Source organism: Scatophagus argus, chromosome 22, assembly GCF_020382885.2.
Source record: "Scatophagus argus isolate fScaArg1 chromosome 22, fScaArg1.pri, whole genome shotgun sequence".
Lineage (NCBI taxonomy): Eukaryota > Metazoa > Chordata > Actinopteri > Scatophagidae > Scatophagus > Scatophagus argus.
The window spans coordinates 3,911,214-3,924,927 of NC_058514.1; positions in this window are offsets into that span (position 1 = coordinate 3,911,214).

The window sequence follows — 13,714 nt, forward strand, 5'->3', positions numbered from 1 at the left end:
TAAAGGAAAGGAAAGGAAAGTGACATATCTTGTCATTGGAGGGAACTCACTCCAACGAAATTTGTTCTCTGCATTTAACCCACCCAAGTGACGTGCACACACACAGCAAACCCGGGGCAGTGGGCGACCGCGTGCAGCCAGACCAGGGACAGGGACAAACCCGGGGACCAGTGGGGGTTAGGTACCTTGCTCAAGGGTACCTCAGCCATGGACACCGGGACGGGGAATCGAACCAGCGATCCACCGGTTACGGGTCCGACACCCTAACCGCTGATCCACGAATACGTGATTAATGATGTTTATTTTGGTGAAAAAATGGAACTGACTTTTTGTTACTGAGTGGTTATTATTGAAAAATGCAGTCAACTTCACATGTTATATTGTAGAGGACAAATCCAAGATCAAACTGAACAGCCATGTATGTTACTTTGGACATATTCACCATTCACGCTAAATGTATTCTTCTTATATCTTCTTCATTTGTCTCAAATTTCTAGACAGTTTCAAAACTCCTAAACTCCATGCCTCCAGCAGCGAGTTGTCTTACACAAGTGTTGTCCATGGGATGTTTCCCCCTCCAGCTGGTGTCAGAAGAAGGATCCAGTTAGGACCAGCGCTGACATGGGGGTCACAAACAGAACTGATAATGAACATGAACTGTGGGACCTCTTCTCTCTCCACCCCCTCGTCACACACCTCTCACCCCCACCTCCCCTTAGCTTAACTGGACCTCCTGCCTCAGACAGGCTACACACTCATTGGGCTGTTTTAGAGGAGACTCTGATCACCGTGACGGACACACCGCATATAACCAGGCTCCACACCTGGGATATGAATTAGCCTATCAAGGGTTAAGTACCCTGGTCATGGGCCCGATGACAATGCCTCACCTGGGGTCACGACCCTGTGACTTTCAGGGTCTCCAGTCCACTGACTCAGACTAAAAAAGAGGCTGGAGGATGAGTGGAAACGAGTGCTCATATCTCAATAAAATGTGTGATTTTGAGACAAGACGTTAGGACACCAATGGCAGAATGTTACATTAGAATTTCATCGGAGACTGATCAAAAAGAAAAAATACAAGATGGATCATTTTTGCACTCTCATTTTGCAGGGTAACAAACAGATGAGAGCTGCCACCCTTAAGACATTTTTATAAATCACTTTTTCATCACTCACAAGTTTTCTCACTCTAACCCATCTAGGAAATAATAATCTGTCAAAATGGCAGCATGTGTGACAGACCATTTGCATGTATGTTTGATATGAGTTCAAGACCACATTGCTCAAGCTGTCTCAAAGTGAGAGAAACACACACTTATAATTTAAAATATTCACCTTTCACAGTTTCCCCTTAAAACATGAGAGATGAATCTGCTGGTAATTTCAAAGAAATGCTGCTTTTTTTGTAAGGTACTGCTAGCTGATTTGATCATTATTGATTTGATCTTAAGGCATCATTGTCTGCTTCCACAAAGAAGAGCCAGATACCTGATCCAAAGATGGCAAGATGGATCTTTCTAGCATCCAGTGATGTTAGCTTGTCAGTGAGGCAGCAAAAGCACAGGAAATGAGCAAAACAAAGTAGTTTAGGATTAGAGTATGTGGCCTGTGCTCAAATCATTCTGGATTAATACCACGCCAGATCTAATCTGTTCTGGTGTGAATTTTCTTCAAAAATGCACAGATGTAATGAAAAGTTGGACTTATTTATTGAAAAGCAGGACCAGAGAAGCAGGCAAACAAAGCAGAAAACTGAACTCATATTGGACTGAAATGCAAAGTAAACTAACGAGGGAATGAGGTGGAGGTGAAAAACAGGGTGGAGACACACAGGTGAGTTGAGGGAAGAAGATGAGCTGATTGGCTGAGGAAAACACTGGGACTGGAACAGAACTAACGAGGCTGATGCAGGCCAGGTGTGCAGTAAGAATGAGAGTCTGGGATGCACAAGTGAAAAGGAAGCCACTCCTCTAGTATGGCTGATTATTAGCCAGTTTCATTACCACCCAAATAATCTGAGATGTCATACCTTATGGAAATATTAGGACACACAATCTTCTCTAGCAAGGAGACTCCCTTCCTTTGAAATATCCATCAATTTTCTGGAGATTACATTGCAATCAGCATGGCCAGTAATGAGATGTCTCCTGCTTAAAACTCATACCTCTATTTCTGTTCACACTCAATATTACCACTCAAGCTTCATCTTCATCTTCATCTTCATATTTCCTCTCGGTCTTATTTTTTCAAACTGCTGCCTCAAATAAGCAGAAAATGCATCATATGATAATAAAACTGAACTGCACATGCCATCTCCAAAGTTTAGTTCAGAGAAGCAGCCAAACTTTAAGGCTGCGAAGGAAATTTTTTTTCTACCAGCTGAGTGAGGCTGCTTGCCAAAGTTCTGTGCAGAGAGTACTGAATTAAATTGAATTGAATTTAAATATGCATAAATCTAAATAAAAATTCAGTAGACCACTCTTAAGCTATTGCATTATCTTCACAGAATGGAGCAACAAAACTTCAGGCCTATATGCACAAATGCCCAAGCATTGAATTTCATCAAGGCTTCCTGTACTGGGCTGGAAGAGTGCCAGACCAAGCTAAAGTTTTGCTCAAACAATGGTTCCCCTCCTTGGGTCAACCAACCTCTAAGGCAATCAGGAGCAGCCAGTAACGCCACTACGATAGCATCTCCAACTGAAAACACAGCTAATCGCTTTGGCCTGGCTCCCTCAAACTCCCAGGCCAGACTCAAACAAAGCGGGGAGTAACTGTCTCTCGAGCTAAGCTAACAGACGGCTCCTCTCACTCGTGCCCTGAGCTTGTGGGTTAGACAAGAGGCTTGGGTTTCAAAGCAGAAAGGGGAGGCAACACTGATGGCATCTGCCTTCTCTCTGGTAGACGATGCAGGGATTCAGTTCAAAGGCCGAGCGGCTGAAGCACATCAATTAGCGAGGAAAAGAGCTCACTAACTTGCCTGCTCGCCAGCTAACTCTCCATGACCTCAGAGCATTGCATTATGAGGCACGATGAGAGTGCTGCACACTGCTTGGACAATGTCAATAGGCCCTTGCAAATGGACCGGCATTGATTGACTGGCTTAAAGGGTTGTTCCTGCAAATGGATGCAAAGAATAATAACTTGACGTTTAGCATTGAGAAAAGAGGAAGAAACACCAGCGACCCTGCAGGGCGAGCAGATTTTACCAGCTGTTCACATACCTTTTTTTGTTTCAACAGGTCTCCATTGTAAGAAAACACTGAGAACAGGCCCTCTGCAGCTTGTCACCCGACAGCCGAGGGTGATTTAGTTTGGAGCGATCTGAAGGTCCCTCCTGATTGATTCTGTCCTCATTCAGGGGAGTGATGGATTAGATTAGCCTATTTGCCATTCAGTATGTAAGCGTCTGGTGTTGTATCCCTATCTGCCACCGATCGGGACTTAGAGGGGGCACTGGCCTTGACCCGGCAGCAGACGAGACGAGACCTCTCGTCTGGCCAGTGAGGTGAGACGTTGACCCCGTTGCCCCCCTGTCTGGCCCTCCGTGTTTCACTCATGTACTTTCTGACAAGTGCTTTAGGTCACAGGCATTTCTTAAAAGTGACTTTCAATTCACAAAGAGTGTGGAAATCCAAATCAAAATTTAATGTTTTCTTTTTTTTTCTCAAGTCAGTCTGAGGGTTTGTTTTGTTTTGGGGTTTTTTCTTTTCGCAGCATTGCTTTGATGTCGCAGCCTGTAAACGATATGGTGGAACATCGCTATCATTAATATCACACTGCCTCTGGGAGTCGGGGACGTAGCCAGCGATAACACAGAATGAATCCAATCATCAGCAAGTGTGACTGTAGCCATGGCAACATCGGTGACAATGATCCACCAATATTAGTTTTTCCCAACGTGTCTGAGCCCAGAACAAAGCGTGTTTTGTTTCAATGAAAATCGGACTCTTGAATAACAACAAGAGCAGACTTTTTTGGGGGGATTGGTGTGGGGATAAGTGCCTGGCTCCAAGAGAAACTAATAGGATATTGATAAATGTCAGTGTTGACGAGTGAGAAGAGAAGCACTGCTGCGCTGTATAATTGGTTATATGGGGTCTATCATTAAAACAACAGATAGCAAGCGCACTGAAGCTTAGGCTGGATGCAGGCAATAACATGATAGCCATAAAGCCGCAGTGGGTAAAGAACACGGCCGTGTCTGGCTCAGCCGTTATGGAGAGCCTTTGTTACCCAAAACTCCTGTTTCATCCTGTTGATTCACAAATGTTAGTTAATGTGAAGTTAATGTGAACCTTCCTCCAAGGCCGAATCATCCAGAGTCAGTGTCGTTAGACAAAGCAGGACTTAGTAAGTCATAAGACAACTTCAGTTTCCCTAAACTTTCTCTAAGTCCTCTGTAGTATTTTACAAAGAGCGGAGACGGTTGGTTAATTGCTGAAATAACCACATGACAATATTTTCAGAAATGACTGATGGTTTTAGTAATTCAGCAAGCAAAAAATGCAAAACAGTCAGAGATTCCTGCTTCACCGGCTTCACTTTATGACATTAATGGAGTAAACAATTCATCTGTTCATTTAAAACATCGTATTAGTTGCAGAACTAATTTGAATTATGGTGTTATGAAACTGTTCACGAAAGAGATGAAATATGTGATGCGTGTCGCCCACATATAATGATTATGGGTGATAAATGAAGTTCACTTTACTTTGTATTGAATGTACCATTTAATATTATTAGGACGTCAACAGCACATCTTCCTTCTTCCTTCCTTATGAATTAAATCTCCTTTTGAATCAGCTTCTCAGATCCTTCAGTGTTCCTTTAATTTGGGTGATCAGCGCTGAATAAATGTACCTGAACTTAATAAGCATCTGTAATACTTTATACATTAAATGTAAATGGAAACTGCTTCTAAATTTAAAAGTTTAGAATTATTGACAGAAGCCAACATCTTTGTGCATGGACTTTGCTGAATGTTTTCTTTTCCCAGACTTTCTTAATGTGCAGAAGTTATCTTAATTATTGAGATGATTATCTTATGAAGCTGCTCTTCAAAGAGGCTGAACACGATGTCATCCAGAAATAATGAAAATGGATAATACATTTACACTCAAAAGCTTTGCACTTTACAATTCAAGCAATGCATAAAGTATCAATTCCCTTTTGAATCTGCATCTCAGCAAGTGCTTTAAAATCTTTAAAATTAGGGCAGGTAACAGATTTGTGGGGTGCATCCCAATTGCAATATAAACATTCCTCAGTAACTGTTATCCAAAGTCAGAACTGTTCAGTGTGGGTTTTGTTAAACATGACTTTCCAATCACCCATAAGTGCTCTTCATAATTTTAAAAAGTATTTGATTGTGTTCAGAAGTTAATAAGGAACACTGATGGAAATGGACGTCCCTGAACAAAATGTGCAAACATATTCCAGATGCTTTGCTTCCTCTCTGAAGTGCTTTAAAGCTTAAGTATTCTGCAAACTAATGAATAATGGCTCTTATCAGGATTTATGTAATCAGTGGAATCATGTAAAATAACCCAAACAAAAAGCAACCCCCTGACTTCTCACTACAATATTTATGATTATGTGACTTGGCTGAAATGAAACGTGATTTACAATTGATCCCCATAATGCTGACAAATGGGCTGAAGACCTCATGAGCACATAAATGCGTGTGGGCCCACAAAATGTAAGAAAATCCTGAGATTCTCACTTTTGACACTCGCATGAATTATTCTCAACAGGTTGCTCTCCACACCCAAGACCCTCCGGACTAACATTACTGTCCAAACACAGGAGAGGGTAATTGAGCATTGATGATTCTGTGTGTGTGTGTGTGTATATCACAGTTAAGTATGTGTGTGTTTGCTTGACCGGCATCCCTGTGTGCGGATGGCCGCATTTTATTCTGAAAGTGTGAGGAACTTTGCTGGTTCACGTGCCACAGGGACAACAAACAGTGCGAGTCTGACGGTCAGCTGTCCCACATGAGGTGCCACACGTGCATTCGTACACACACACATGCAGACACGAAGACACTTACGCCGTGTCCGCGAGCCAACGGGCCCTGAAGGTCATCACCACCTGTTTGATACAATAAAAAATCTCGTATTACTGTTGTGGAAGTTATTGGAGATAGAGTTTCATTGTGTGTGTGTGTGTGTGTAATAGCAGTGCAGGTGCATGCAGGGAAATGGTCAAATGGGTGCAATATTATTGACGGAGAGCCATCAGTCTGCACTTTACAGCTTTTTTATTTCACTGTCTCCTGGTGAGAGATTACCTGGAGGTGTTTTTGCAGAAAAAAGGAAGATTAATGAAGAATATAATGAGTCGTAGGAATTAATTGTCCATCCAAAATAAAGGTCAAGACATGCCTGCCCGCTCTGCTCACAGAGAGAAAATCAGTTGCTGTGAGAAGGAAATATCTTTGTCCAGAGAAAGTCCCTGGCTGAGGTTTTATGGGATGGCTACCCTTAATGACTTAATCCAAGCACAGTCTCAGCTCTCTGTATGTGTGTGAGCGTAATCCTCACTCTGAGATGGGAGCCCAGAACTGACCTCACTGTTTGGTTTCACAGGGTCCCCGGGGGGCCCATGGAGTTTCTGGGGCTGGTCCTTAGAGCCGAGCGGTCTAAAACACTGACATGCAGGCCGGGGTCCGCAGAGACCGCTGGGCCCCGGCTCCTGTTACCGCCGAGTTAGTCACGCTCTGTGAGATTTATGTGTGGAACAGTAGTGAGGGCTTGGGTTGCACGATACCACAAAAGTGTCGCGGCATTAATCCCCTGCAGTATTGAACTTGTAGTGTCAAAGATGTCAAAGTATCATAGCTTTGTCCATGTATCTATTCTCTAATCTATCAAAACATGAGGTATAATTTTTTTAATGGAAGGCTAACTCGTCAGCCTAATGTTAATGTATAGATACATTAAAACCAGGAGGTAATATCTGTGGTGAATTGATTTTTAAAGATCATTTACTTAATTCACACTCAGCCCCTGCACCACTTTTCTGAGGCAGACATATTACATTATACAGGGAGAGTGTGGGTTAATTATACTCACAGACTTTAATTAATGCCATTTTAGCCTTCTGCCCCAAATGGCCTTTGGTGATAAAAAAAAACGTAATGCAAGAAAGTTTAATTTTTGTTCCGTGGTTTGCAGGGGTGGAAAGTATCAGGAGTAAAAGAAATTAGCTTCTGTGAGTGTTATACTATCATATATTCTTATATCATTATCAGTGGTGCAGTAATGGTCAAGGTGTAGGTGATCCTCACTATTTTATCTACTGCTGGGTAGTTTAATCTTCTGGGGCTGCTGTGGCTCAGGAGGCAGACCAGCTCGTCCCTCTGCCGCATGTTGACGTGTCCTTGATGAGGATGCTGAAAATGTACAACTGAACATTCCTGCTTATGTATTTTGAAATGACATCAGAAGGTCGTCTCCTGCAAGTGAAAAAATGTGCCAGTTTAGAGGGAATATTTCAATCACTTTCCCACTGAAATTCACGTATTTTAATAATTATCTGGAGTGTCTACATCTAGAAATTCTGTCCCCTGAATGAGGACAGAATCAATCAGGAGGGACCTTCAGATCGCTCCAAACTAAATCACCCTCGGCTGTCGGGTGACAAGCTGCAGAGGGCCTGTTCTCAGTGTTTTCTTAGAAAGAAAATGGAACTGAAGAAAATGAGACTTTAAGAGGACTGTCATATCATAGTCTCAGATAATGTTGGTACCAACATATCTTTATCGTAGTGTTCGTTCTGAAGTTGTCCTAAAATATGATTTTATGGTTTCAAATTGCATACAAGAACTCACACTCCAATATGATTCTTCTCTCTGCCATCCATTTCTAAAGACGTCAATATAAATAACAACTGGCAGCACCCGATCATGCAGTATTGACTGCAGAGGTTCAGATGGAATTGGCAGGAATATTCCTCCGCATAACGCAGACGTCAGTGTCAACACATCACAAAGTCCTTCATTAAATTCTGTGGTCTTTGCATCATTACAAATTCATGTCCAGTCTTCAGTCCTAATGGATGTTTCTCTTTGTTTTTCAGCAGGCAGCGATTCAGACGTTGCTCAGCAGACGCTTTCACGCACGTTAGGGCAAAAACCCAACAAAAAAATCCAACAACGTATCTTCATGTGGAGACCACACAGCTAGATAGCTGGACGTGTGGTGGTCGTTTTTTAAAGCGAGCACTTGTCCCGGCTGACATTTGGACAGGCCGCTGGTTAATGTGTTGTTTCACACTGTTTAGAGTTGATAGGGTGGGCTCGTGGTGTGGATGGAGCCAGGCGGGACCACCTCTCTGGTGGCTGACCTTAGGTGCTCAGGGCATGGGGACAGGTGGAGCAGGACCCCCCATACTTAACCGTGGACCTCCACTAGAGAATACTCTGCGATGACTCCCCAGGTGGATTATCACATTGGGAGTTTTAACAGTGGGAAATCACACTGCCTTATTTAAACTGTGTGTTCATCTTGTGAAAAATATTCAGGGTTATTTCCAGCAAAAACAAACATATTTCAGTTAACTTAAAACATCTTTTTTCAGACATCAAACACTAAATTTGAAGCTGGACTTTTCAACTCCAAGTGTTGTCTAAACAAACACTGTGTTATTACACCTCGTTCGTTGTGTAGGAGGTTTTAGCATCCCTGTGCTACACCAAAGAGACATAAGGGCTGCACACACGCCCCTGCATGGATGCAGACCACAAACAGGCAGCATAAACAATGCCGAGTCTGCCTTGTGTTTTATCTCCTTGCCACCCACAGTTTACGCCAGCGGGGAGCTGAAACCTTGCGCTGCCCGAGGTTCATCTGTAAGCCCCCAGCTAATCACCATACCGGAGCCCATCACAGAGCATGGCTCCAGCCCATTAGAGCTAAACCACCCTCTGGCTCCCAGTCAAATTATCAAAACACAAAGTGTAACTTTAAACTGCTATTAGACATTATTTCAGTTTCCCACCATCCCAGTTCCGCCGCTGGCTGAAAATCAAGCCAGCTTCGTCTGTGTGCTCGTCCCTTTGGAGGATTTCAGACATTGTTATAAGAGAGCAGTGCTGATGTTTGAGACCCTCACGCTCATTTGGACATTCTTTGTGAGTGAGGAGTTCCTTTGGGGCCGATGTTTGAGTTTTGAGTCATTTCTTCATGCTTCTCAACTGGAAAGAAGACGGTCAGAATGATGAACAATAGGAGGGAATGGAGTCATCTTGGACCAGTGATTCCCCCTGTTTCACCCCCTCTGCATTTCTTTGGCACTAAGTCACGCCACTGTCCAGGACTGACCTGCTCGACCCAATCTTAACAGCGCTTGACAAAGGAATGCACATCTTTACCGCCTGCAGCAGGGGACCCTGAATTAATCATTATAGCCTTAATTAAGTCCTGTGAAACAGTTTATTCTCAGCTCTTCTTCCGCCTTCTCTGTGCTGGATTGAGGCAGATGAAAGGCGACGTCAGTGGTTGTCGTTTGTGTTTGTCGGACATGTTTTCCTTGATTCCCTCTCCCCGTGCGGTCCCCACTGACCTGCTTTCAAACCCCCCCGAGCCCAGTGGAGAGCTCCACACAGCAGCTGACTTTGAACACGTTGGAAAACTGATTTACAGACCCACTGTGTCAAGTATCATAGTATCATCAGGATGAAACGTTTTCCTGCCTGTTGGAGGCCAATTTAAGATGAAGTTTGAAAATCACAACAAAAAAACCATAAGGAATGTGATCCTCATTGGTTGAGGATGACAGCACTGATTTGATGATTTTCAGATCAAGTCAAAGAGAATTTTTAAAAAGGTATTTAAAGCATGGTTTTATTATGTGTTATATCATATGTTATATATATTACATACTGTATATTTCTTAACCAAATACTTGGCTACCTAACATTACCACCCATTTAGCACATATTTGAAATGATGGAACTTATCTGCTGTCACTCAACATGCATAAGTATTAGCAAGGAGCATCAGAGCTAACAAGCTACCAGGTGGGTAGTTGGTGTTAACGTGCCATAACAAAATGTGCTTGTAAAAGCCTGGATGTAGTATTTTAACATTTGTCATCTCGTTTAGGAAATATTTTGCTTGTCAACAAAGGTCTTCATCTGGGAAACATTCAGTAGATTTGGAGGAAGGAGGTCTGGTGTGGTGGGTAAAAAGGGAGGAGCCACAGAGCAACCTGGGTAAACACAACAGGGTCATGCAGGGTTCAGACCCAGGAAACCTACAGTAAGGTCTCACTCTTCTTCAGTCTTTCTACTCTCTCTGTTATTCTCTCTGGTCTTCTATTTGTCAAACACCTCTGAATTTACTTTGATCACCACAAGGGACACAGTTTCCCCTTTTCCCTCCTCTGGGTCTCCTCACATACACTGTGAAACTTTTCCATTACTGTGATTCAGTGCTCTGCAGAGTTTCTGCATATAATCAGTGTGTAGGTGCATGTGTTATTGAAACCATTGTGCCAGTTGAGATATATCCAGAAGCACTTCTAGACAGAATGTGTGGAATTTCAAAACCTGCAAAATTTCCCCCCGCAACCAGTACGAAGATGATTTGAACCCGTGCAGGCCCAGCATTATATCACTGCGAAGAAGTCTTCACTTCACTTCGCTGTGCCCCCCGAGTTAAAGTTACATGATGAATGACAGGGCAATCAGATCGACTTTCCGATGCAGCAAGACACTGCCGCCCTTGAGACAGAGCTGGAGGAAGAATTGTTTCACAGCCGGGCCAAAAGGACATCGTGATAAAGAGGGAGCGGATATGGAGTGTGAAACTTAACAACAGATAACAACTGATACAATACATTTCTCCAAGTGATTCTGCTTTATCTGTTGCGAATAAATCAATCTTCATAACCTAATTATCCACAGAAGAATATAAAACAGTGCAAGGGAGGGTTTGGGGGTGGGTTGGGGTGATGGGGTTAGAGGGGATCGGGATGTCACTGCTCCGCTGAGCCTTCATTGAGTACTTGATGGATGCTCTGTAACCAATGGAGATAGAGTGCCCCCATAGCCAGAGCGAGCACACAATCTTCTCAGCAGATTAACTTCCATTGATTTATAGAGATTTACCTCAGGAAAGAAAACAGCTGGCAAAAAGGACAAATACCAGAACTACCAAGGGATAAATTGAGCAGGAGAAAAGTCAGCTCATTTGTTAAAAATATGACTCTTATCGCTGTAAGGCAGATAGAGGTTAGAATTACTGATCAGGCGATTTATGACATGAAGTGATGGAAGTGTGTGACAAAGAAAACAATACTTTTTTTTCCATGACAATCACTTAAAGCTACAAAAAAATTAAATTCTGGACTTTTTTATTTTATCTTGGCCACCTGGGGGCTGCAGAGCAAACTTGGAACACAACACCAACCTATGATCCTATAAAGTTGTCTTAAATGGTAAACAGTTATTATTCAATCACAGATTAGCAACCATAACTAGTAACTTTGGATTTCTTAACATGCCTCAATAGTGTACAGCAGACTGGAATGTATACATATTTTTAAGAGTCATAGTCTGTCATAAACCAAAGAAAGAAGACACAACAGTATCAGGAGAGCATTTTAAAAACGTGTTTATCACTCTTACAGAGCCTTTTCTGTATTCACTATCATCCTGACAACTAGCTTAACACCTCCAAGTTTTGCCTCTAGAGCCCAGGAGAACAACATAAAAATTTAATCAACATAAAAAAGAAGGCCCTGTTCACCATTAGCACATCCACTGAGTGCTATTTCACCATTGTGTGCAAGACAGTCCTGGATTTACAGGGTAACATTAGCACTTCTGGGCTTCCTTAGCCAACATAACCTAAGATAGCACCAAATCTAGGTGGGTAAACACATGGTTATCATCAACAAGGCATCAGTTTTACAAGATTCTCTTTTTTTAATATGAGTCAGCTGGAACCATTAAAAACTCTCCAGGAAACATTTTTCCTCAACCCACAAAGCTCACATTAGCTTAATTAGCAAGCTAGCTACAGCTGATGAAAACAGTCAGGGACAGCTAACTTTAGCTGGCAAAACTGACAGTTTCTGGAGTAAGCACTCTCTATATCTACTGTTTAAAAAATGACTGGGAAAAATAAATGCTGGTTTGTTAGAAGTGACAGTTAAAGACAAAAACGCAGCAAGCAAAAACAATGATTTGAGAGAGGTAAAATACTACAAATGCAATTACTGCTATAACGGGTGCTTTATGAAACATGCTTTAAGAGGCTTTTCTCATTTATTTTGTTTTATTGATCATGTGTGTATTGGCCTTTTTAACCCACCAGAGGTTAGGGATGCCTGTTTGGGCTGAATAATTCAGACTGGAAGATTGGAAGCTATTAGGTATAGAATATCTGAGAAGTTGAAATGAGAACAGAGGAGATAATATTGGAGGCTGGAGGCTATTGAAAATAAAAATGTATAGGCCCGTGGGATCTACTTGAAGGCAGAAAAACCTACGCCTCGTTCAGCCAAATAATCTCTCCTTTCTCTCGGCCATATTCCTACTGCTTCCCCTCTGCTATTAACACCCCTCCATTAAAGCGAAATATCAGATGTGGCCTTACATGAACATTTACAGGGCTCCCATGACATCAGCCCCGAGCTTTGGCCAAAAACCCTGAGGCTTTGGCACAAAACCATCAACCCAACAAGTGTCTTATTTTTGTGGGGTTATAGAGTGAAAGTAGTAACTTTACAGTCCTGCTATTGCAGCTTTTTTTTAGCGTACTTATAATTCCTTGAACATTTGCATCATTTTTGACTGAAATGCTGACCTACATTGCAGACAATAAATGATTGATGATGAATTCTCCATAAGCATCAGAAATTGTCAGAGTGTGAAGGTTTTGCAGAAAACAGTTTGTCAATGAAGAAAACAAGAATTATCTGCCTTATTTGTGCACTTTATTCTGTACTTTTTCACTCAAAAAGTATGTTCTCTCCTTGCAGGAGAAATACCACATCCAGCAGAGCTTTTTTAAGGTTATTGTTACTCTGACTTCTGCAGCTTCATCAGTCTGCAGCACATGTTATTGTTTTCCCAGCCTCCAGACAAGCCAGGACAAGCCCAGTCATGTCATGTCACCTAAAGAGTCTTGAGAGGCTTTGAGTCGTAACTACCTCACTGCACCCAAGTGGCATCATGCATGATGCTGCATTAAAGTCAAATTACATTAGTCCAAACCAGGTTACAGCACGTCACATTATGTTACAGTTAATTAGTTCCTATTAAATTAATCACTTCTCATCAAGTTGCATTTGAGAATTTTGCTTCAGCTGTGTCTGAATGAACTCCCTGTTTTTATACCGATGTGACGTCAACGCTCATTAAACATACAATTTTTTCTTTTTTTTGCATAAAATACTGCATAAGATTTAGGTTTTGTTGGTGGTTTTGCTGCACTGCATGCTCATACAGTAGTTTCCTTTGGTGAATCCAGCTTTGTATTAGATGCAGCTGTAGTTGTGTTTAGGTGTGCCTCTCTGGGCCTTGTGTGTAATAATGTGACACGGCTACTGCTCGACAGATGTGCGCCTCGCTGCCTTTGACTCACACACACACACACACTCACATGCATACAGATGTGCACGGGGAGCAAATGAGTGGAGTCTCCTTCTCCTCCTCCCTTCTGAATATCCTTCCACACCTTGTTGATGGGACCGG